This window comes from Syzygium oleosum, unplaced genomic scaffold (genome assembly GCF_021117445.2).
Source record: "Syzygium oleosum isolate NSW1041296 unplaced genomic scaffold, Sole_v2.1 Sole_v2.02, whole genome shotgun sequence".
NCBI lineage: Eukaryota > Viridiplantae > Streptophyta > Magnoliopsida > Myrtales > Myrtaceae > Syzygium > Syzygium oleosum.
Genome location: NW_026607486.1, coordinates 6,795,639 through 6,820,358, shown reverse-complemented (window position 1 = coordinate 6,820,358; position 24,720 = coordinate 6,795,639). Strand labels below are relative to the sequence as shown.

Sequence of the window (24,720 nt, the reverse complement as noted above, 5' to 3'; positions counted from 1 at the left end):
ACATCGATACGTGAAACACATTATGCACTTGCGATAAATTTGGCGGAAGTGCAAGGCGATTAGCTAAGTCTCCAATCCTTTCTAAAACCTCAAAGGGTCCCACGTACCTCGGACTCAACTTCCCTCTCTTACCAAATCGGGATAATCCTCTCATGGGCGATACCTTAAAGAATACGTGATCCACTACTTGAAACTCCAAAGGTCTCCACATTCTGTCTGCATAACTCTTTTGACGGTTTTGAGCTGTTTCAGCCTTTCGCGTATGATTTTAACTGCTTCAATTGACTATTGAACTAATTCTGGCCCGGTTATACTCCTTTCTCCTACTTCGTCCCAACATACGGGTGTCCCACATGCTCTGTCATATAGCGCTTCAAAGGGCGCCTATCCGATGCTCTGCTGAAAATTATTGTTATACGCAAACTCTGCTAAGGATAATTGCTCTTCCCACTTACCCTGAAAATCCAATACACATGCCCGAAGCATATCCTCTAAAGTCTGAATCATCCTCTCAGACTGGCCATCCGTTTGTGGATGGTAAGCTGTACTAAACTGTAGCTTTGATCCTAATGCCGTCTGCAGACTTTTCCAAAAATTGGCGGTAAACCTAGGATCACAATCTGAGGTAATCGTCACTGGTACCCCATGCAAACGAACTATTTGTTGTATGTACAACTCAGCATACCGATCTAATGCAAAATCCTTTCGCACGGCTAAAAAATGTGCTGACTTTGTCAATCTATCGACAATCACCCAAATGGAATCATGGCCTCTTTGGCTCCTTGGTAATCCCGTCACAAAATCCATAGTGATATGTTCCCATTTCCACTCTGGGATTTCCAAAGGTCGCAACAATCCTCCGGGCTTACAATGTTGCGTCTTCACTTGCTGGCACGTCAGGCACTTAGCTACGTGCTTAGCTATATCTACCTTCATGCCATTACACCAATAGTACTATCTCAGATTCTGATACATTTTGGTACTACCAGGATGGATGCTATAACTACTACGATGCGCTTCCGATAAAATTTCTTTCTTAAGTTCCGCATCATCAGGCACGCACAATCATCCACGGAACTTCAATATCCCGTCTTCGGATATCTGGAAGTCCGACTTTCTCTTGGTAGCATCCATTTCCAGAATCTTTTGAATTTCTTGATCGGTAGACTATAAAGTCCTAATCTTAGCCTGGATCTCTGGTTCAATCTTTAGCGTGGCTAGCAAACTCGGGACTTGACTTACTTCAAATCTAAATTCCGAGTCTCGCACTTTTTCCAATAAAGTCCATTCTTTGACCATCAAGTGTGCGATGCTTGACTTCCGACTCAATACATCGGCTACCCGGTTGGCCTTCCCGAGGTGATATAAAATATCACAATCATAATCCTTAAGTAATTCCTTCCACCGACGCTGTCTCATATTTAACTCCTTTTGAGAAAACAGATATTTGAGACTCTGATGATCGGTATATATCTGAAATTTCTCTCCGCATAGATAATGTCGCCAAATCTTAAGGGTGAATACTATAGCGGCTAATTCCAAATCATGCGTCGGGTAGTTCAGCTCATGTGGTCTTAACTGCCTTGATGTGTAGGCCACTACTCGTCCATTTTACATGAGTACACACCCCAGTCCTTTTAATGACGCATCACTATAAATTTCGTATCCTCCGGGTCCTGATGGAATAGTCAACACCTGTGCCGTTGTCAATCTATGCTTTAATTTCTGAAAACTCCTTTCACATTTGTCGGTCCATTCAAACCTTGTTTCCTTTTTCAACAAATGTGTCAACGGTGTCGCTATTGCCGAAAACCCTTCCACAAAGCGTCGGTAATATCCTGCCAAACCCAGAAAGCTTCGAACCTCTGTTACAGTCGTCGGTCTCGGCCACTTCATTACCGCATCAATCTTTGTTGGATCTACTGAGATTCCATCCTCAGAGATCACGTGTCCAAGAAATGCTACTCTATTGAGCCAGAACTCGCACTTACTAAACTTAGCATACAGTGCGTTCTTTCTTAAAGTCTACAAAACTTTACTCAAATGAAACTCATGCTCCTCTGAGCTCTTCGAGTACACCAATATGTCGTCTACGAAAGCGATCATGTAACATCCTGAATTTTGACCCGTTATCGGGACCAATAAAGCGTATATTAATTCTCGTGTGATTTTAGTGAGTCTCGCCCGGACTTGATCAATCACGGAATACTAACCAAATGGGAAAGGCTAAATAGGAACAGGTACGTGGACCGAGAAATCGATCGCGATTGGACACTGATTTCGAGAAACGTCGAGAGAATATCTTGATCCAATATGGGCCGATCTTAGGAAGATAACGGATTTGATATAGTTAGTAACGTACGATTGGATCGCGGGTGATTCCGCACGACCGAAAGTACGCCTGACAAACAAATCCCAAATTTTATCCGAACGATCGCGACCCCCGGTACTAGTGATAATCTCTTACCTTCTCTCGAGATTTGAGACTATCGAGACTCGGACAGTTTTAGGTCGATACGCGTAACACCTAAATAGCCACCCGTTAGTGAGAGATCCTAAGATTTCAAAACGAGCTACTTTGATCGCGATATTGAGTCGAACTTCGATATCAAAATTTCAATGGTAATTACGACTATTTTGTAGGACGGACGTCAGTTTATAGTGGCCAAGTAAGTTTGGGACAAGAACGGCTGAAAATAGGAATTTCGACAAAAATTGGGGAAAATTACGGTTTTGCCCCTGTGGGCACCGGGACTGGATTCGGAGGCCGTTTGAGGTTATTTTTCACGGCCAAGGTCATTTTGGAGTGGCCACATACATTTAGAGTGGTTTTGGACAAAAACGGGAATTTCGGCAAAAATTGGAAAAATAATATTATTTTATTCTCGGGACTTCGCAGGCGATTTTCGAAGGCTTAGAAAGTGGATTTCGCGAATCCGACACCGTATTATGTCTCCCATGAACATATAGGACCGGTATGGACAAAAATTGAAATTTCGGTCCGGGATCGGAAAATTACGAAAATGCCCCTAGGCCATTTTAATTTATTCCGAAATTTGGATAAATTTTGGGGACTAACTAAGGTTAAGTAGACCAAACCAGACCTGGTCAGCCTTGGTTAGGGGCATTTGACCATCTCACCCTTGCATTATTGGAGGAGAATGAGCCTAGACCATTGGATTAAAGGGCAAATTGTCCAAACCATTGGATTGTTGACACATGGACTCCACTCACCCAAGTTTGACCACATTTGACCTGCTTCTTCTCTCTCCTCAGTCTCTCTCAGCTCACGTTCTCTCTCCCGAGCAGCCTCACGATCGTCCTCTTCACGCCGTTCTCTGCCCGTATGCTCCGCCGGCCACTGTTCATGACGTTCTCTGCCCGTATGCTCCGCCGGCCACTGTTCACGCCGGAACAGCCGCGCCGCCGGAGCTGCTGACCTCAGGCTGCCGCACAGCACCCCCTGGCACCGCCCCAGCCTCCGTCGACTAGCCCCACCCTCTGCATTGTCCGCCCCACAGTAGCTGTTCCAGGCGAGAGAGAGAGAAACACCGCCGGTCTTCACCTCGCCGGCACCGCGCCGCCGTCCATCGCCGTGCTCCGCCCTCGTCGACCACCTCGCCCTCACCGTCTCTCTCCACCATCCTCAGCCCGTACGCCCAGCAGCTCCCCTGTTTCGGTTGTATGTGTGGCCGTGAGCCACGCCGGCGCCGCCGTGACCGCCGGCTTGCCCCCGGAGCGCCGCCGTCGATTCTCACCGCGTGTCGGTAATCGGCTGCCCGCTCCCGTCGCCTCGAGTCAATTTTAGGCGAGTAAAAATCCCTAAACCCCGAACTAGTCTATTTATGCGATTTAGGGGTAAATTTAGGGTTAATTAAGCTAAATTTTGGCCTAATTAGGTGTATATGTGTGTGGGCTGATTAGGGGACCTAATTAGTGCCTAATGAAGTGAGTTAGAGGTGGATTATGGCCTAATTGGTGTTCTGCCCTGGTACTGTTCATACAGTACCGAAATTGTGTAATTTGCCTAAGTGTTTCACTAATTGGGTTCAATTGCTAAGGACTTTGAATTGGACATTTTGGGGACTAATTAGGCTTAATTGAGGCTTAATTAAGTATATTTGATTGTTTGGTGATTAGGATTTGAGACTAGAGCCTAATGAGGGTGTTTAATTGTGGTTTAGTGGACAAAATGTGTCCTCCCCTGGTACTGTTCATTCAGTACCGAATTTGTGCAAATTGTCCAAGTTGAGTATTTAATGGATGATTATTTGATGACAAGAACTTAGGCATTTTAGGGGTTGATTAGGACTTGTATAATCCTATTGAACGACCCGAATTGGTGAGAATGGTTATTGAGACGAAAGTGCCCAAGGCGGGCCTTAGGCGCATTGAATTACCTTGGAAAGGATTGCGCGGATAAAATGTGGAGTTCTTGAACTAGAATGAAATTGTTTGGGAATGCCGGGAATGAGTGGCATAAGTCTAATTTGATCATAATTATGCTTGGTAAATTTGATATCAGGATTTGGCTTGAATTCCCGAACATATGTTTTGTATATCAAGTTGTGATTGGTTGAAATTGAGTGAAACGATGTACATGCTTGAGTTATATTAAATTGTGGCCTTCGGGTCGGGCCTTCGGGTCGGGAGGAATTGTGGGCTTCGGGTCGGGCCTTCGGGTCGGGAGGAATTGTGGCCTTCGGGTCGGGAGAAATTGTGGCCTTCGGGTCGGGAGAAATTGTGGCCTTCGGGTCGGGCCTTCGGGTCGGGAGGAATTGTGGCCTTCGGGTCGGGCCTTCGGGTCGGGAGAAATTGTGGCCTTCGGGTCGGGAGGAATTGTGGCCTTCGGGTCGGGCCTTCGGGTCGGGAGAAATTGAATATGTTTTATAAGGATATTAAAAGTCTAACCTGCAGGGCAGAGTAGTGAATTGGGCTGTGGGCCCGAGTGAACTTATATTGATTGTTATACTGGTTTATCTATTTATGTGTTTTATTTACCCTCTGGAGGTGCACATTAGCCTAGTTTAGGATTAGTGATTTTTACTTGCTGAGTTTTTCTCACGGTTGTGGTAAAACCGACTTTTCAGATCTCTAGCCATGAACTTCGACGATGCACCGTTACGCTTTGGGATTCCCCACCGTATAGAGCGTACGCTAACCGTGCACCCCGTGGGGAACGGGGAGAAGTACTATAGACACTATGCTTTAGTATGGGTAGACGTAGGCTTAGCTCACCTTGAGACTCACGAGTACCTAGCCTGGTGTTTCCGGGATCGTTTTGGAGTAGAATTCGGTCCCATCAGGTCCGCCGACGTCCCGTTTGTGGGAGAGGGTCAGCTAGATATTCAGTGTCCAGACGGTGATGTAGTAGATGTTGATATGGAGGGCAATCCTGATTCTGAGGTTGAGTACGAGATTGTGGAAGAAGAGGAAGAGCACGAGGAGCTTGGTGGATTAGCCTTCGAGCTGGAGATAGTCGATCCAGCTCCAGAGCAGGTGGACGCAGAAGCCCCTGAGCCTATGGACATAGACGAGTACGAAGAACAAGACCCTGAGCCAGAGATAGAGTTGGAGGCCATGAGTTCTGAGGAGGATCAAGAGCGATTCGAGAGTTCTTCGGAGTCGTCGGGTTCTGATCCTGACTGGGTACCGTAGGTTAGATATCAGTATAGGAGTGAGGGCCGACACTTTTTGACCGTACCCCTCCGGTATTTAGTTTGACACCCCTAGGTCACCGATCCCTTTTTGTTCGTGGCCTTTTGATGTACCTTTTTGTTTATAGATGGATAATGTATATAGGGGTTTAATCGATCGTAATTGGTATCTCTTGCTACTCATGGTTGCTTTTAAATTAATTGGGTGTATATATATATTTATTATATATACGTCGTTTCCGCATGTGGCGTGTTTTCTCTGATTTGGGTTTCGGGTCGGTGACGTAACCTGGGAGCGTCGCGCTACTATTTCGACCTAAAAGCGGGATGCTCATGCTTCGTGGGGTACGGGGCGTGACATCACCGTGCGAAGTGGTATCAGAGCATGGACAGCTCGGTCCATTCTGGTCGAGCCCTGGAGTGATAAGGAGGAGTGACCATGGGTAGCCATAGGGTGACCTAGTGTGCTAAGTGTACCTCCAGATTGCTTGTGTTTGAATGTTGTGGTGATTATTTGAACCAGTATTATGCAGGTGCGGCAGGATCCAAGGTAAATGTGCGAGTTCTTGGGTGAAAATTATGTGCCGTTATACTAGCTGCATGCTGAGTGTTTCATTGCTTTTGTATTGATACCTGTCTAGGGCTTAAACCGGATTGTTTGGTTTAGGTCTCTAATTCCTGGACGGAATTATATTAGGTAGTTGAGCACTCAGATTTGGAAGGATGAGCAGCGAAGGAGGACGTGTGAGAAGAGTCCTAAGGAGGGGCACAGGAAGAGGAACTAGAGGTGGAGGTCGTGCTCGAGCGAGAGCTGTGGAAGACCTCGAGACGGGTGTTAGAGCGGTAGGAAACCCCGAAGTCAATGCTGGAGCTGCAGTAGACCCCAGAATGGAACAAGTGATCGAAACCCTAAGAGAAATAGGGAATGTCATGGGCAGACAGGCCCAAGATAGAGCAACAGTCATTGCTGAGGCTGCTGGGGCTGCAGCAGCCGCTGCCATCAATGGGAATCAAGCCCAAGCCCGGCAAGCTCAAGCTCAACCAATGGTAACAGCTAGACCAATACATCAGTTGGTGGAGCAGTTTCTTAAGCTGAAATCGCCCAAGTTCACGGGCAGAGGTGACCCAGAAACCGCCCCACGTTGGGTGGAGGAGTTGGAGAAAGCATTCGACTTGCTAGGGTGTACTGAGGCAGAAAAGATTTCGTTGGCGACTTACCAGCTACAAGATAATGCGCACGACTGGTGGAAGGCAGTTAAGGATAGAGTATTTCCAGAAAATATGGAACAGACCTGGGCAATTTTTGTTGAGCATTTCTATGGGCAGTTTTTCTCAGAGAGTGCCCAGGAGAAGAAGATGGCAGAGTTCATGAGACTTCGTCAGGGGTCGATGACAGTAGTTCAGTACGAAGCAAAGTTCACAAGACTGTCCATATTCGCCCCAAGGATGGTTGAGAATCCGCTGGATAAAGCTCGAAGATTCCGGGATGGACTGAAGTCGGATTTTCGTACCCAGATGCTTTTACTGAATATCAAAGATTACAGAGAATTGTATGAGCGAGCCCAAACGATGGAGCGAGATCAGATGGAAAGGACAGCAGCATCGGGTTCAAGGTTTAATCAGAATCGGGACAATCGTCGCTTCGGCAAGAAGCCGATGGCTAGCAATAGACGGTTTGTTCCACTTCCGAGAAGGAATATAGGGAAACCCGGCCAGACGCCAAATAAATTCGGGGCTTGTTTTCGTTGCGGGAGTTTGGGACACCGATAAAGTATTGTCCCCAAGAACGACCTTTAGGACCCCGGACAACATCAAGAACCCGAGTAGGAAATCATGCCGTAAATCCCCACCGGCTATTCAAGGCAGACCACCTGCACAAGGACGGGTATACGCAATGGCGCGTAAGGATGCGGAGGACGCGCCAGGCGTGGTCACAGGTACCATCTCTCTCTGTGATCATGCTGCCTATGCGTTATTTGATCCCGGGGCAACCCATTCGTTTATTTCAGAACAGTTTGTTAGATTGGTTGGTCTGGAGCCTATATTACTTGCAAGCATGTTATGTGTGACGACCCCATTGCATGATAGGGTGTTAGTATCATTGGGGTGCTTGGGCTGTAAAATCGTGATTGGGAATGTAGAGGAAAGGATTGATTTGGCTGTGTTAGCCATGTATGATTTCGATGTGATCATTGGTATGGATTGGCTGACGAAGCAGAAAGCCGTTATGGATTGCGGCAATAGGACAGTCCAATTTAATCCGATTGGACATCCTAGGTTTGAATTTCAGGGAAACCGATGAGGAACCTCAATCCCTTGGATCTCCTCAGTAGAGGCAACTGAGATGCTCGAAGAAGGTTGTGAGGGATATTTGGTTAATGTTAAGGATCCGACCTTAGCGGAACCCAAGTTGGAAGAAATCCCTATTGTGTGCAATTTCCCCGAGATTTTCCCTCAGGAATTGCTAGGCCTACCGCCAGAACAGGAAGTGGAGTTCGTAATAGAATTAGCCCCAGGTACTGAACCGATTTCTAAGGCCCCATATCGGATGTCCCTATCGGAGTTAAAGGAGTTGAAAGTCCAAATGCAGGAACTGCTGGATAAAGGGTTCATTCGTCCTAGCGCGTCTCCATGGAGAGCGCCAGTCCTATTTGTGAGGAAAAAGGACGGGACGTTGAGATTATGTATAGACTATCGGCAGTTGAATCAGGTGACTATAAAGAATAAGTATCCACTGCCCAGAATTGACGACCTATTCGATCAATTGCAAGGAGCGTCAGTGTTCTCCAAGATTGATCTACGGACCGGGTATCATCAGTTAAGAATTCGGAAGGAGGATATACCCAAGACTGCATTTAGGACGAGGTATGGGCATTACGAGTTTACAGTCATGCCATTCGGTTTGACGAATGCCCCTGCAGCTTTCATGGATCTGATGAACAGAGTTTTTAAGGAATTCCTGGACCAGTTCGTCATTGTGTTCATCGACGATATTCTAGTATACTCGAAGAGTCCAGAAGAACATGAAGTGCATTTGACTGAAGTATTACGGACGTTGAGGGAGCACGCACTTTATGCGAAGTTCAGCAAATGCGAGTTCTGGCTTAGCAAGGTAGCATTCCTTGGACATATTGTATCGGGAGAAGGAATATCTGTGGATCCAACTAAGATTGAGGCAGTGCTCAAGTGGCCCAGACCGACATCAGTGACGGAAATCAGGAGTTTCTTGGGATTGGCCGGTTATTATCGACGTTTCGTGGAAGGATTCTCATCGATAGCCATGCCATTAACGCGATTACTGAAAAAAGAGGTTAAGTTTGAATGGGATGACAAGTGCGAACGAAGCTTTCAGGAACTTAAGCACAGACTGACAACAGCTCCAGTCTTAACTATTCCATCTGGACCTGGTGGATTTGAGGTCTACAGTGATGCTTCGCTCAGAGGACTCGGTTGTGTACTAATGCAACATGGAAAAGTAGTTGCATATGCGTCACGTCAGTTGAGACCACACGAGTTGAACTATCCGACGCATGACCTAGAGTTGGCTGCCATTGTTTTTGCACTTAAAATCTAGAGACATTATTTATGTGGGGAAAAGTTCCAGATTTATACGGATCATCAGAGCCTCAAATATCTGTTTTCGCAAAAAGAGCTAAATATGAGGCAGCGTAGATGGATGGAACTTCTGAAAGATTATGATTGCGACATCATGTACCACCCTGGAAAGGCGAATCGAGTGGCGGATGCGCTAAGTCGCAAATCAAGTATGGCGCATATGATGATCAAGGAGTGGACGTTATTAGAAAAGCTTCGAGACTCAGAATTTAAATTTGAATTAGGCCATGTGTCAAATCTGCGCTACTTTGAGAATCGAGCCGAGATTCGAGACCAAGATTAAGGCGCTGATCCCACGGATCGTGAAATTCGAAAATCGTGGAAATGGATGCCGCTACAAGGAAGCCAGATTTCCAAGTATCAGAGGATGGAATCCTGAAATTTAGAGGACGATGGTGTGTACCTGATGATACTGAGCTTAAGGAAGAGATACTAAGAGAAGCTCATCGCAGCAATTACAGTATCCACCCTGGCAGTACGAAAATGTACCAGAATCTACGACAATATTATTGGTGGAATGGAATGAAGACGGATGTGGCCAGGTATGTGGCTAAGTGTTTGACATGTCAGCAGGTAAAGGCGCAACACTGTAAACCTGGAGGACTGCTGCGACCGTTGGAAATTCCCGAGTGGAAATGGGAACACATCACCATGGACTTTGTAACCGGATTGCCGAGAAGCCAAAGAGGGCATGATTCCATTTGGGTGATTGTGGATCGACTTACGAAGTCGGCACATTTCTTAGCTGTACGAAAGGATTTCGAGCTGGAAAGGTATGCAGAACTGTATGTGAGACAGATCGTTAGACTGCATGGAGTGCCGGTAACAATTACATCAGATCGTGACCCGAGGTTTATGGCGAATTTTTGGAAAAGTCTGCAGACGGCCTTGGGAACAAAAGTGCAGTTCAGTACTGCTTACCATCCACAGACTGACGATCAATCAGAAAGGACGATTCAGACCCTCGAGGATATGTTGAGAGCTTGTGTACTGGATTTCCAGGGTAAATGGGAAGAACAGCTGCATTTAGTGGAGTTTGCATATAATAACAGCTATCAACAGAGTATCCAAGTGGCCCCATTTGAAGCCTTATACGGCAGAGCATGTAGGACTCCTGTGTGCTGGGATGAAGTAGGTGAACGGAGTATACACGGCCCGAGTTGATCCAACAGACAAGGGAAGTTGTCAAGATTATCCGAGAAAGGTCAAGACAAGACCTCAAAGTCGCCGAAGAGCTATGCCGATCGGAGACGACGACCTTTGGAATTCCAAGTTGGAGACCATGTATTCCTCAAGGTGTCGCCTATGAAAGGGTTATCCCGATTTGGCAAGAAAGGGAAGCTGAGTCCGAGGTTTGTCGGACCGTTCGAGATCTTAGAAAAGATTGGCGATATGGCGTACAGGCTTGCCCTGCCACCTAACTTGTCCCAGGTACACAATGTCTTCCACGTGTCGATGTTGAGAAAGTATGAACCAGACCCGACACACGTTCTAAGATATGAAGAAATAGACGTGGACGACAGGGTGTCGTACGTGGAGAGACCGACGAATTGAAGATCGAAAAGATCGAGTACTACGGAATAAGACGATTTCGATGGTCAAGGTAGTCTGGGAACACCATGGGATGGAAGGCGCTACATGGGAAAGCGAGGAGGCCATGCGACGTAAACACCCCCAGTTGTTCGAGGAACAAGTTTCGAGTACAAATTTCGGGGACGAAATTTTTATAAGGAGGGAAGAGTTGTAACATCCTGAATTTTGACCCGTTATCGGGACCAATAAAGCGTATATTAATTCTCGTGTGATTTTAGTGAGTCTCGTCCGGACTTGATCAATCACGGGATACTAACCAAATGGGAAAGGCTAAATAGGAACAGGTACGTGGATCGAGAAACCGATCGCGATTGGACACTGATTTCGAGAAACGTCGAGAGAATATCTTGATCCAATATGGGCCGATCTTAGGAAGATAACGGATTTGATATAGTTAGTAACGTACGATTGGATCGCGGGTGATTCCGCACGACCGAAAGTACGCCTGACAAACAAATCCCAAATTTTATCCGAACGATCGCGACCCCCGGTACTAGTGATAATCTCTTACCTTCTCTCGAGATTTGAGACTATCGAGACTCGGACAGTTTTAGGTCGATACGCGTAACACCTAAATAGCCACCCGTTAGTGAGAGATCCTAAGATTTCAAAACGAGCTATTTTGATCGCGATATTGAGCCGAACTTCGATATCAAAATTTCAAGGGTAATTACGACTATTTTGTAGGACGGACGTCAGTTTATAGTGGCCAAGTAAGTTTGGGACAAGAACAGCTGAAAATAGGAATTTCGACAAAAATTGGGGAAAATTACGGTTTTGCCCCCGTTGGCACCGGGACTGGATTCGGAGGCCGTTTGAGGTTATTTTTCATGGCCAAGGTCATTTTGGAGTGGCCACGTACATTTAGAGTGGTTTTGGACAAAAACGGGAATTTCGGCAAAAATTGGAAAAATAATATTATTTTATTCCCGGGACTTCGCAGGCGATTTTCGAAGGCTTAGAAAGTGGATTTCGCGAATCCGACACCGTATTATGTCTCCCATGAACATATAGGACCGGTATGGACAAAAATTGAAATTTCGGTCCGGGATCGGAAAATTACGAAAATGCCCCTAGGCCATTTTAATTTATTCCGAAATTTGGATAAATTTTGGGGACTAACTAAGGTTAAGTAGACCAAACCAGACCTGGTCAGCCTTGGTTAGGGGCATTTGACCATCTCACCCTTGCATTATTGGAGGAGAATGAGCCTAGACCATTGGATTAAAGGGCAAATTGTCCAAACCCTTGGATTGTTGACACATGGACTCCACTCACCCAAGTTTGACCACATTTGACCTGCTTCTTCTCTCTCCTCAGTCTCTCTCAGCTCACGTTCTCTCTCCCGAGCAGCCTCACGATCGTCCTGTTCACGCCGTTCTCTGCCCGTATGCTCCGCCGGCCACTGTTCACGCCGGAACAGCCACGCCGCCGGAGCTGCTGACCTCAGGCCGCCGCACAGCACCCCCTGGCACCGCCCCAGCCTCCGTCGACTAGCCCCACCCTTCCGCATTGTCCGCCCTACGCACTGCTCCAGTGAGAGAGAGAAACACCGCCGGCCTCACCTCGCGGCACCGCGCCGTCCCCACCGCCGTGCGCCGCCCTCGTCGACCACCTCGCCTCACTGCCTCTCTCTCCACCATCCTCAGCCCGTACGCCCAGCAGCTCCCCTGTTTCGGTTGTGTGTGTGGCCGTGAGCCACGCCGGCGCCGCCGTGACCGCCGGCGCCGCCGTGACCGCCGGCTTGCCCCCGGAGCGCCGCCGTCGATTCTCACCGCGTGTCGGTAATCGGCTGCCCGCTCCCGTCGCCTCGAGTCAATTTTAGGCGAGTAAAAATCCCTAAACCCCGAACTAGTCTATTTATGCGATTTAGGGGTAAATTTAGGGTTAATTAAGCTAAATTTTGGCCTAATTAGGTGTATATGTGTGTGGGCTGATTAGGGGACCTAATTAGTGCCTAATGAAGTGAGTTAGAGGTGGATTATAGGCCTAATTGGTGTTCGCCTGTACTTTTCATACAAGTACCGAAATTGTGTAATTTGCCTAAGTGTTTCACTAATTGGGTTCAATTGCTAAGGACTTTGAATTGGACATTTTGGGGACTAATTAGGCTTAATTGAGGCTTAATTAAGTATATTTGATTGTTTGGTGATTAGGATTTGAGACTAGAGCCTAATGAGGGTGTTTAATTGTGGTTTAGTGGACAAAATGTGTCCTCCCCTGGTACTGTTCATTCAGTACCGAATTTGTGCAAATTGTCCAAGTTGAGTATTTAATGGATGATTATTTGATGACAAGAACTTAGGCATTTTAGGGGTTGATTAGGACTTGTATAATCCTATTGAACGACCCGAATTGGTGAGAATGGTTATTGAGACGAAAGTGCCCAAGGCGGGCCTTAGGCGCATTGAATTACCTTGGAAAGGATTGCGCGGATAAAATGTGGAGTTCTTGAACTAGAATGAAATTGTTTGGGAATGCCGGGAATGAGTGGCATAAGTCTAATTTGATCATAATTATGCTTGGTAAATTTGATATCAGGATTTGGCTTGAATTCCCGAACATATGTTTTGTATATCAAGTTGTGATTGGTTGAAATTGAGTGAAACGATGTACATGCTTGAGTTATATTAAATTGTGGCCTTCGGGTCGGGCCTTCGGGTCGGGAGGAATTGTGGGCTTCGGGTCGGGCCTTCGGGTCGGGAGGAATTGTGGCCTTCGGGTCGGGAGAAATTGTGGCCTTTGGGTCGGGCCTTCGGGTCGGGAGAAATTGAATATGTTTTATAAGGATATTAAAAGTCTAACCTGCAGGGCAGAGTAGTGAATTGGGCTGTGGGCCCGAGTGAACTTATATTGATTGTTATACTGGTTTATCTATATATGTGTTTTATTTACCCTCTGGAGGTGCACATTAGCCTAGTTTAGGATTAGTGATTTTTACTTGCTGAGTTTTTCTCACGGTTGTGGTAAAACCGACTTTTCAGATCTCCAGCCATGAACTTCGACGATGCACCGTTACGCTTTGGGATTCCCCACCATATAGAGCGTACGCTGACCGTGCACCCCGTGGGGAACGGGGAGAAGTACTATAGACACTATGCTTTAGTATGGGTAGACGTAGGCTTAGCTCACCTTGAGACTCACGAGTACCTAGCCTGGTGTTTCCGGGATCGTTTTGGAGTAGAATTTGGTCCCATCAGGTCCGCCGACGTCCCGTTTGTGGGAGAGGGTCAGCTAGATATTCAGTGTCCAGACGATGATGTAGTAGATGTTGATATGGAGGGCAATCCTGATTCTGAGGTTGAGTACGAGATTGTGGAAGAAGAGGAAGAGCACGAGGAGCTTGGTGGATTAGCCTTCGAGCCGGAGATAGTCGATCCAGCTCCAGAGCAGGTGGACGCAGAAGCCCCTGAGCCTATGGACATAGACGAGTACGAAGAACAAGACCCTGAGCCAGAGATAGAGTTGGAGGCCATGAGTTCTGAGGAGGATCAAGAGCGATTCGAGAGTTCTTCGGAGTCGTCGGGTTCTGATCCTGACTGGGTACCGTAGGTTAGATATCAGTATAGGAGTGAGGGCCGACACTTTTTGACCGTACCCCTCCGGTAGTTAGTTTGACACCCCTAGGTCACCGATCCCTTTTTGTTCGTGGCCTTTTGATGTACCTTTTTGTTTATAGATGGATAATGTATATAGGGGTTTAATCGATCGTAATTGGTATCTCTTGCTACTCATGGTTGCTTTTAAATTAATTGGGTGTATATATATATTTATTATATATACGTCGTTTCCGCATGTGGCGTGTTTTCTCTGATTTGGGTTTCGGGTCGGTGACGTAACCTGGGAGCGTCGCGCTACTATTTCGACCTAAAAGCGGGATGCTCATGCTTCGTGGGGTACGGGGCGTGACAGATCACAAATTGATCTAAGAACTCCTTAAACACTCGATTCATTAAGTCCATAAAGGCAGTAGGGGCGTTCGTCAATCCGAACGGCATTACCGTAAATTCATAATGTCCATATCTCATCCTAAATGCCATCTTCGGTGTATCCTCCTTCCTAATCGTCAATTGATGATATCCCGTTCTCAAATCAATTTTAGAAAATACCGAAGCCCCTTGTAACTGATCAAATAAATCATCTATCCTCGGCAAGGGATATTTATTTTTGATCGTCACCTGATTTAGCTGCATGTAATCGATACATGACCTCAACAATCCATCTTTCTTTCTCACAAATAAAACTGGCGCTCCCCATGGAGACGCACTTAGACGAATAAATCCTTTGTCCAATAACTCTTGCATTTGCACCTTTAACTCTTTTAATCCTGACAACGACATCCTATAAGGTGCCTTCGAGATTGGCTCAGTCCCAAGAGCCAACTCAATTACAAACTCTACTTCTCTTTCTGGTGACAATCCTGGCAATTCCTGAGAAAAGACATCGGGATAATCGCACACCACGGCTATGTCCTCTAGCCTCGGCTCTTCAGCCGTCGAATCAACCACAGCAGCTAGAAATCCTTGACACCCTTCGCTTAACAACTTAGTCATTTCTAACGACGAAATCCATGGGATCGATGTCCCCCCTCGATTTCCTACAAATTTGAATTCCGGATGTCCAACAGGATTAAATTAGATCATCCTGCTACTACAATCCATTATGGCCCTCTACTTAGTCAACCAATCCATACCTACTATCACATCAAAGTCATACATGGCTAGAACCGCTAAGTCTATCCTTTCCTCCCTATCACCAATCACAATCTTACAATTCGGGCACCCCAACGAGATTAGCACCTTATCATTCAAGGGAGTTGTAACACACAACACAACATCAAGCAACTGCAGTTCTATACCAGTCAACTCAACAAATTGCTTAGATATAAATGAATGTGACGCCCCAGGGTCAAATAAAGCATATGCAGCATGATCGCACAGATAAACCGTACCTGTGACTACCCCTGGCGCATTCTCAATCTCTCTTCTGGCCATGGCATACACCCGTCCTTGGGCCTGTGGCCTATTCTGATTAGCTGTCTGGGCAGCTCCAATTTGGTTCCCGTTCCGGGGTGGCGGCAACGCAGGCGATCTATTCTGCCTAAGGTTGGGGCAAAACCTTATATGATGACCAAATCCGCCACATCCGAAACATGCTCCGCCCCTGGTTAGGCAAGGTCCATTTCCATATCTTTCCCCACACACCCGACATGGACCATTCTAAAAACGGGTCAGTTTCCCTATATTCCTTCTAGCAGGAGGGACGAAACGTCGATTACCCATCTTTGGCATCTTCCCTAAGTGACGGTTGTCCCTACCCTGGGCAAATCTTGACCCAGAAGCGGCAGCTCTATCCGCCAAGTCCCGCTCAATCGCTTGAGCCCTATCATAGATCTCATTATACTCTCTTAAATTCAACGAAATCATTTGACTGCGAAGGTCCGGCTTCAAGCCGTCTCGGAACCTACGAGCCCTATCCAACGGGTCCTCGACCATCTTTGGGGCAAACTTAGATAACCGAGCAAATTCAGCCTCGTACTGATCCACTGTCCTCTGCCCCTGACGAAGTCTCATAAACTCAGATAATTTCTGTTCCCGGGCACTCTCAGAAAAATATTTACCATTAAAGGTTTCCACAAACATCGCCCAAGTCTGGGCGGTACCAGCCGGGAACACCCTTCCTCTGGTGGCTTTCCACCAATCACTCGCATTTCCCTGGAGTTGGTACACCGTCAAAGTCACTTTCTCTTCCTCAGTGCATCCTAATACCTCAAAGGCATTTTCCAACTCCTCTACCCAAAGCGATGCAAGCTCAAGATCGCCTCTACCATCAAACTTAGGGGGCTTTAATTTCAAAAATTGCTCCACTAATTGGTGCATCTGCCTATTCCCATTCACCTGCCCCTGTCCTTGATTCCCATTATTATTATTGGCAGCAGCGGCCACAGCGGCCTCGGCAGCTTGGGCAATAGTGGCAGCTCTTTTCTGAGTCTGCCGTCCTATCAGATTACCAATCTCTTCTAGGGTTCTCATGACCGCATCCATTCTCGGATCTCCTGCAGGTCGAGCTCGTGAGCTGGATAGGCCCCCAGTTCCTCTACCTCGCGAACTCATCCTCACGATTTCTACCACTCGCCTACCTGCTATAATTCCACTCAGGAATTAGAAACCTAGGCCAACTATACTAGTCTAATCCTAGGTAATGAATTAACGCAATAATTCACTCAGCAGGTAATCAATCATAACAGCACAAGACCACAATCAATAAGGTCAGTGCACTTACCTCAGGTCCAGACGCACCTACATTTCGATTGTTATAACAATCAACTCACTTAGCAATCACAACAAACAATCTGGAGGCACATGTAACTCATTCCACCCTATGACTCGTTAAGGTCTCCCTAGATTACTACCCCAGGGTTTCTGCTTCTTATCACTCCAGACTTCGATCAACTTAGATCGAGCTGTCCTCGCTCTGATACCAAATCAAACCGTGATGTTACGCCCCGAACCCCATCGAGCACGCGACACACTTCTTTGGTCAAATATCGCGACGTCCCAGAAAATCGCCAACCCAATTCAACTTATCAGAGATTTAAATCAATCAGCGAAAGCCACAAATACCCGGACAATAATTGGCTAGGGGTACAAGGGAGAATAGACATCCATTACTTATCCAACTTTATACAATATCCACCGTATACAACCCATATCATATACATGCACACCAATCTATCAAAACTACATACCACCGATATCAAAAGATCAGTAGCCTGGGTATCCTATCTGTCAAAAATGGAGCACCTCAAAAGACCTGCACTCAACCCCTACACTAGCCCATATACCCCTTGGATGGTGTCCACTCCGAGTCCGACTCCTCAGGACCCGAGTCCGAATCTCCCTGAGCTGCCTGATCGTCTGAGGACTCAGAATTAGCGTCAATCTCGATCGGGTTGTCTATATCACCCGACTCCATTGGAACCTCGGCCCGCTCCTCCTCATCAGACTCCTCTTCCAGCTCATCCTCTGGCTCATCCTCGGGTGCGTCCTCTGGTTCCATCTCTGGGTCTTCTTCGGGCTCATCTTTGGTTTCTTCTTCCGGTGCCTCTTCAGGTTCTTCCTCGTGGACTTCTTCTTCTGGTTCCTCCTCTGGTATCACATCGAGATCCACATCCATAGGATCATACCCTGCCTGTGACTCCTCCGATTCCGGATCATGCTCGGCCCCTGAGGGCTCAGGTGCTGCGGGTGCGGCTTGATGTCCGGACTGTGCTAGGCTAGTCTCCAGACTAGTCATCTCACCGTCAGGAGGGGGTACGGCTGTCGGATCCCAATCCCCTACTCCTTCAAAAGGAACATCGAAGCCTCGGACGAGGCCAAACTCATCTATCCCGTCCCTAAACATCCGGGCAGTGTAGGTGTGGGCCTGCCAGAGAGGTAGTCCTACGTCTACCCAGACTACGGTAGTATGTTTGATCTAGGTCCTATCATCGTCTACCGGGTACTCTACAACATTATGGTCGGTGTGCATCGGGATACCAAAACGCTGCGGCGGCGGCGGTAGATTCATGGCTCAGGGCGGGGTTCTGAAATTGTTTGGTTGAAACAACCATGAGAGCACGTCTCAATAAGTACGCACCCTAAACCCTACCTAGGCTATCACATACCTCCAGACAACATCAATCACAAACAAACTCAACCACCACATAACAGGCACACAATTTACACTTACCTGGGCTTTTCGTGCGTGCAACCTGCACATTAGCCATAATAACACAATTTCCAATCACATGCACATTCCAAATACATTTCACGCACTATCATCACTCGACTCACCAGTGACCCGCGTAATGGTACCGCCTCAGGTTCACTTCGACCATCTCATATTTTCCACTCGACTCGCCAGTGACCCGCGTAATAGTACCGCCTCGGGTTCACTGCGACCATCTCATATTTTCCACTCGACTCGCCAGTGACCAGCGTAATAGTACCGCCTCAGGTTCACTGCGACCAACTCATATTCACAACACTTCTTAGCCCGCGTAATGGTACCGCCTCAGGCTATGTATCTTGCCCCCGTAATGGTACCGCCTTAGGCTCAACATCCACCACCTACGGTACAACCCGTGTTATGGTACCGCCTCAGGTTGACCGTCTTCCGGTAATACCGGGTATCATCCCGCGTAGTAGTACCGCCTCAGGACAGCTCAATTCCCCACGTAATGATACCGCCTCAGGGATTTTCGTGACCACACATACCACACCACATACAATTTCTCATTTATTCACTCACTCGATTTACACGCCAATATTGCCAATTTACTAGCCGATCAAATTCGGCTCATGCACACATCAAACTTCACGCATTTCACATGCTCACTAAACACCCAATCACGGCCAATTGCCAGTCAATTCAAATCAGCCCATGCGTGCACATAACGGCCCACATTTAAATCAATCAATTTACCACTCAACAAACATACAAGGCCACCATCGGGCCCAAAATCACAGCCACAATCATGAGTACAATTTCAACATTTCCAAGCTCATTTCAAGTCATAACAAGCACTACAAACCAGCCACCTCACCACACACCAAACCGACACCATTTGTCCCTAAATCGAGCCATATGCTCGTCATTTCAATCCACAATTTCCAGCACCCAATTCAGCCTCAAATCAATCCCGAAACATCACCATTTCACCCTCAATTCAGCCAATTCAAGTCAGTCCTCAAACAGTCACAAATTTCACCCTAAACAGCCACTAATTTAACCAAATCAGCCCCTAATTAAGTCCGTTCAGCCCCTAATCATGTCCATCGATACCCGATATCCTAATTATGGTTTAAGGGCAACTTACTTGGACTCTAGGCTAGCTCGGCTGAAGGGGAAAAGGGTGGCTGACCGGTGGCCACACGGCGGCGAACGGCGATGGCAAGCGGCTCAGCGGACGGCGGCGGCTGGCTGGACGGTGGCTGGGCTTCCACGGCTGAACATGACCGAAGGGGCTGGTGGGGGAGGTGATTCGGTGCAGGGAAAACAGGGGAGGGAGAAACGGTGAGGTGGGCAGCCACGGCGGCGGCAAGCTGCTCCGGGTGCAGCTGATCCGGCTAGGCGGGAGGACGGCGGCGGCTGCTGGCTAGGCCGGACGGCCACGGTCACGGTGGGGAGGGGCTGGCTTGGTCGGGAAGGAGAGAGAGAGAGAGAGAGAGAGTGAGGCCGAGAGAGGTGAGAGAGTGAGGAGAGAGAGAGGAAAATAGAGATTAAATATGGTGAACCCAATAATTGGTGTCTAATCCCATGCCTAAATGACCATCATGCCCCTCTCTCACATTTCCAATCAACGGCCAAGATTCGATCTTATCTTGAGATCAACGGCCGAGATCAAATCCTTTTCCAAAATATCCAAGAGCAAAATGGGAATTTCATAAAAAGTCCAAGGGCAATATTGTCCAAAAATCTCTATTTCTAAAGGGAGGGTGAAATGACCAAAATGCCCTTCCCCATTTACACTTGGCCTTAACAAAGTTCTAGGGGTAAAACGGTCATTTGCCACTTCTCGCCGGAATTCGATTTTTCTGAAGGATTCGGACAATTCCAAGGTTGATCATGCCAATAACAACGTCGTCCAAATGTTCTGTCGTGACTTTCCCAATTTCCAATGCCCAACTTGGTCTCTAATCAATAACTAAATTTTAAATAATGTAACTTGAGCATATCTCAGACTAACGGGTGGCTTTTGGGGAAATTCTCACATTTGACCCGTGGCCGATACTGAATCAAGCCACGTTCAAGTTCACTCGGGTCGTGACGACCTCAGTTGTCACTTAATCGCGATGATCGATCGCTAGTTCCGACGGGCGCGATCGTTTGGTATAGGTTTAGGGTCATTCGTCAGTTCATCTCATGATCAAGCGGAATCACTCGCGATACACTAATATGACAGTGGTGAATCGATCCCTAACTATCCTCGGATCGACCTACATTGACTCAAAATGTCACCTCGACAATTCTATGGTCGAAAGTCGATTCATGATCGAGTTTCTTTAGTCGCGCGAATTTAAATCCCTAATTAGCCTTTCCCTAACGGTTAGTATCCCAGGAATGATCAGTTCCGGGCGAGATCTAACTACAAGCACGTCCATAAACCATTTATTTAATAAATCCCAAGTGGGCCGGATTTCAGAATGTCACATTTATGGTTCGATCCAAAGAAAAAGATGAAAGTGGGCGGTGAAGATTCAAGTTCAGACATGTTGATGCAAAATGACACTTGAATAAAGGAAGGCAGTCCCGCTAGCAACCTTCATGGTTCGGTCCGAAGAAAAAGATGAAACTGGGTGTTGAAGATTCAAGTTGAGACATTTTGATACAGAAAGATACTTGAATAAATGGGAAGCAGACTTAACATTGTGCTCAATGTGAAAAGGAGATTATTGAGATGAATATATGAGTTATGTTAGAAAAGTCTCATATTGGATAATTGATGTGGTATAGAATAGTTAATATATCTTAGTTTAGATATATAATTAATATATCTTAATTGGCCCCATTACTCATTTGCTTAGATTTTTGAGTAAATGTGGGCCCAACTAAATATGCTAACAGACTCAGACTTGGCTTTCTCTATGCGATCTCCCCAAGTGAAGGGAACATAGACAATAGAAGGTAAGATAGTAGGACGACAACAAACTGTGTGGCTGCTCGATTGATAGAGGCAAGTGACAGCGACCGACTGCTCGATAGACAGAAGCAAGTGATAGAGACCACAAGTTATTGAATCACAGATCTTGTAATGTTAGTATGTTCATGATGGATGTACATTAGAGAGAGTTGGTAACTACCTGTCGTCTTCATTGTTAGTCTATCCCAAGAAATATTTTAGCATTCTGTATTAGCAAGTCCAACTCTTACCTGCAAGCAGGATTACGGATGATGCGTGGAATTTGACAAATGAGGGGCCGCGCGCTAAAAATAAACAGAGGCAGAACCTAGCTATGATTCTTTGTTAAAATTGCCAACCCAAAGGCGTAAATAAATAGGTGGAAGTAGACCGTTGTATATATATAAAGAGCATATAAACCTCGTTGATACACAATGTGGGATTCTTTAACATTTTGCTAAAAAAAACTTCAGCAAAAAACTTGTTTTCACGTAATGGATCGATACAAAGTGCACCTATGAAGAGTACTTAGTCCAATATGCCATCAACATGTTTAAGACTCGTGAAAATTCTTCTTTTTACCGACATTACGAATACTAAATGTCATCATCATTTTGAAGCAAAGAATCAAGTCCTCGCGTTGAAATAGAAAGATGCTCCAAGACCTATATATACTGAAATGTATGTGGATCGTCAAATTTGATACCTCGTGAGAACCCCACGAGGCTTGTCAAATTGAACGATTTTCAAATTTTACTTCAATGTATATGAAAAACTCACCGAATACATCGTTTGAGATGAACAGAATTTAAAATTTGTGCTATCAACTTCATTTGTAAAAGAAAATCGTCAATCGAAAATTTATTTGAAAAGCATGCGCACCATAACATTCCAAAATGGGAATGGTACGTGTTGAAAAATACATATAAATTCACCTCAAAAAAAGGATCATAGTCCAATCCAAATATAGTCCTTCATGTACATATCCTCTGTGAATGGAAAAAAGTATAGCATTTTTCAGATTACGGTCCAAAAGCAGCACTGGACAACCTATATAAAAACTTTCCTTCAAAGAATTTTTCAAATACAAAGTTTCTAAATTAATGCTATCTTTGATCCTCTAATTTGTGTACTTCGTATATGACGTTCTGAAACATTCGATTCAACAGATGAAATACTCTAATTTCAATGGTTTGTGCGATCAAATCCTTTTGTCATGAACACACTTGGTTGTAATGTTGTCGCCGTGGATATTTAAAGATTTTAATATTACAGAGAAAACAACCAAACATTTGAATGAGTATTTCTTCATAACTTTGATAAGCTCTTAGGCAAAAAGAAATAATAATGATGATGATGATGTTAATAATAATTGATCGACTCACATATTAAGAAGGAACATCTGTGATGGTGAATGGTGATGCTGGGACAGGTTAGGGTGCCAATGACTAAGGCTAGGGTAGGTTAGTGAGCCACGCAGGCTCAGTCACACCATATAGGCCGGTGACGTGGTGATTACGAACCACTGAATATTTTCTCTAGGGTAGACATAGAGAGTGACGCCAGACAGTTTCTCTCACCTTTCAATGTTTCTCATTTCTTATTGATTTTCTTCTTTATTACACTAATTTTTAGATTGGCCAAACAATATAAAGCTGAATTTGCAGAATTTTAAAATTCTTGTTATGCTCATAAATTAGAATTTATGAAGCCAACAACATAATTCAATATGATTAAGGGGGGTTAATGACGAAAGGACTCGATTGGAATCATGTTAACCACACAAACTACAGATTAAATGACTCGATTGCATTAGGACACAAATTAGAAGATTAAAAGCAGGATTTCGTCCGAGAGCGTGGACCAATTGAGGTGCGTGAAAACCATCCCAGACACCACCTGGCCCACTGGAAAACATAATCTTCCTGGGTACGCATTTATTAGGATAAATTCACTAAATGATGTTAAAACACATAATGTCTTCTTTTGGTTGAAAGTTTCTTCCCGAACACATGGATCAGGCAAATAAGATAATCATCAGAATATAATAAAACAGGGAAATGAAAATAGAAAAGCACAAAATTAATCAAGATAATAAAAATTTAAAAGAGATGGGACAGTTAATATTAGAAAACAAAAGTAGGATCAAGCAACGGACCATGTAAAATAAGAAATAAAAGCACCATCTTATTGAAAAAGTTAGGAAAAAAATAATTTACTTAAAATAATAAAAGCACAACCAAGCAATTAGTCATTAGCACCAAAATTAGAAACATCATATACTTACACTAAAATGCATTAAACTATCTAAAACATACTTGTACACAAGTTACAAACAATGAAACATTTCACCAATCTTAAACCTAGAGCTCAACTATAGTTGAAAACGCTTTTCGTGGGAAAGAAATAGAAAGAGACAACACTACAGTTCTGCTATAAAAATGGAAAGCAAATGTGATTAAATGATCAACGATAGATATATTGGTGATTAGAATTTAAAGCATAAATCAACTAAACTACATCGCATTATCCACGGTAAGTTGATGATCGGTGGAACATACTATGTTGAAATCCACTTTCTTACGATATTTTTTCAACTCTAGTACTTTTTTTGTCGAACCCCGTGTGTGTTGAAATCCTCAACCACCATTCCTTGTACTATAGCTTGTGAAAGAGTAAAGGGAGAAAAATACAAAATCTATCAAAATTAGCAAAAGAGGCACGCCTGCAACTTTCCTTACCAAGCCAATTCATTTCGAGAAATATAGGTTTTATTATGCCGTTGTGGTTATTAAAGCATTGTAAAGAACAAAAAAACACGTTTAATTATTCTCAAACGATCAAAATAGGATATTCGTGCTAAAAACGGACAAAAGAAGCAAAAACAATAGGTTCCGACTAGATACATAATAAATCGAAGACTCATTAGCGAATCAATGTTTTTTTTTTTTTATTTGGTAGCTAAGGGTGCGTTTGGCAACCATTTTGTGCCTGGGAACTGATTTTGCTCAGAAATTATTCTTTTTTATTCCGTACTCGGGAACAATTTTTAAGCATTTGAAGGCGTTTGGTAACTGCCCAAAATTTATATTCTTAGAATAGAAAAAGAACAGAAATACATTTGGTAACTGTCCAAAAATTCTTTTTATTAATAATTTTTTTCAATTTTTTTCATTTTTCCTTTTTTTTCTC

The 24,720-nt window shown here is 45.2% G+C and overlaps 1 protein-coding gene across 1 annotated transcript in view; it reads right to left on the bottom strand.

The window, feature by feature from the left end:
* The window catches only part of LOC115688578 (uncharacterized), a 33,242-nt gene that overhangs the window by 6,631 nt on the left and 1,891 nt on the right, over positions 1-24,720 (bottom strand). The gene's annotated exons all lie outside the window — the stretch shown is intronic.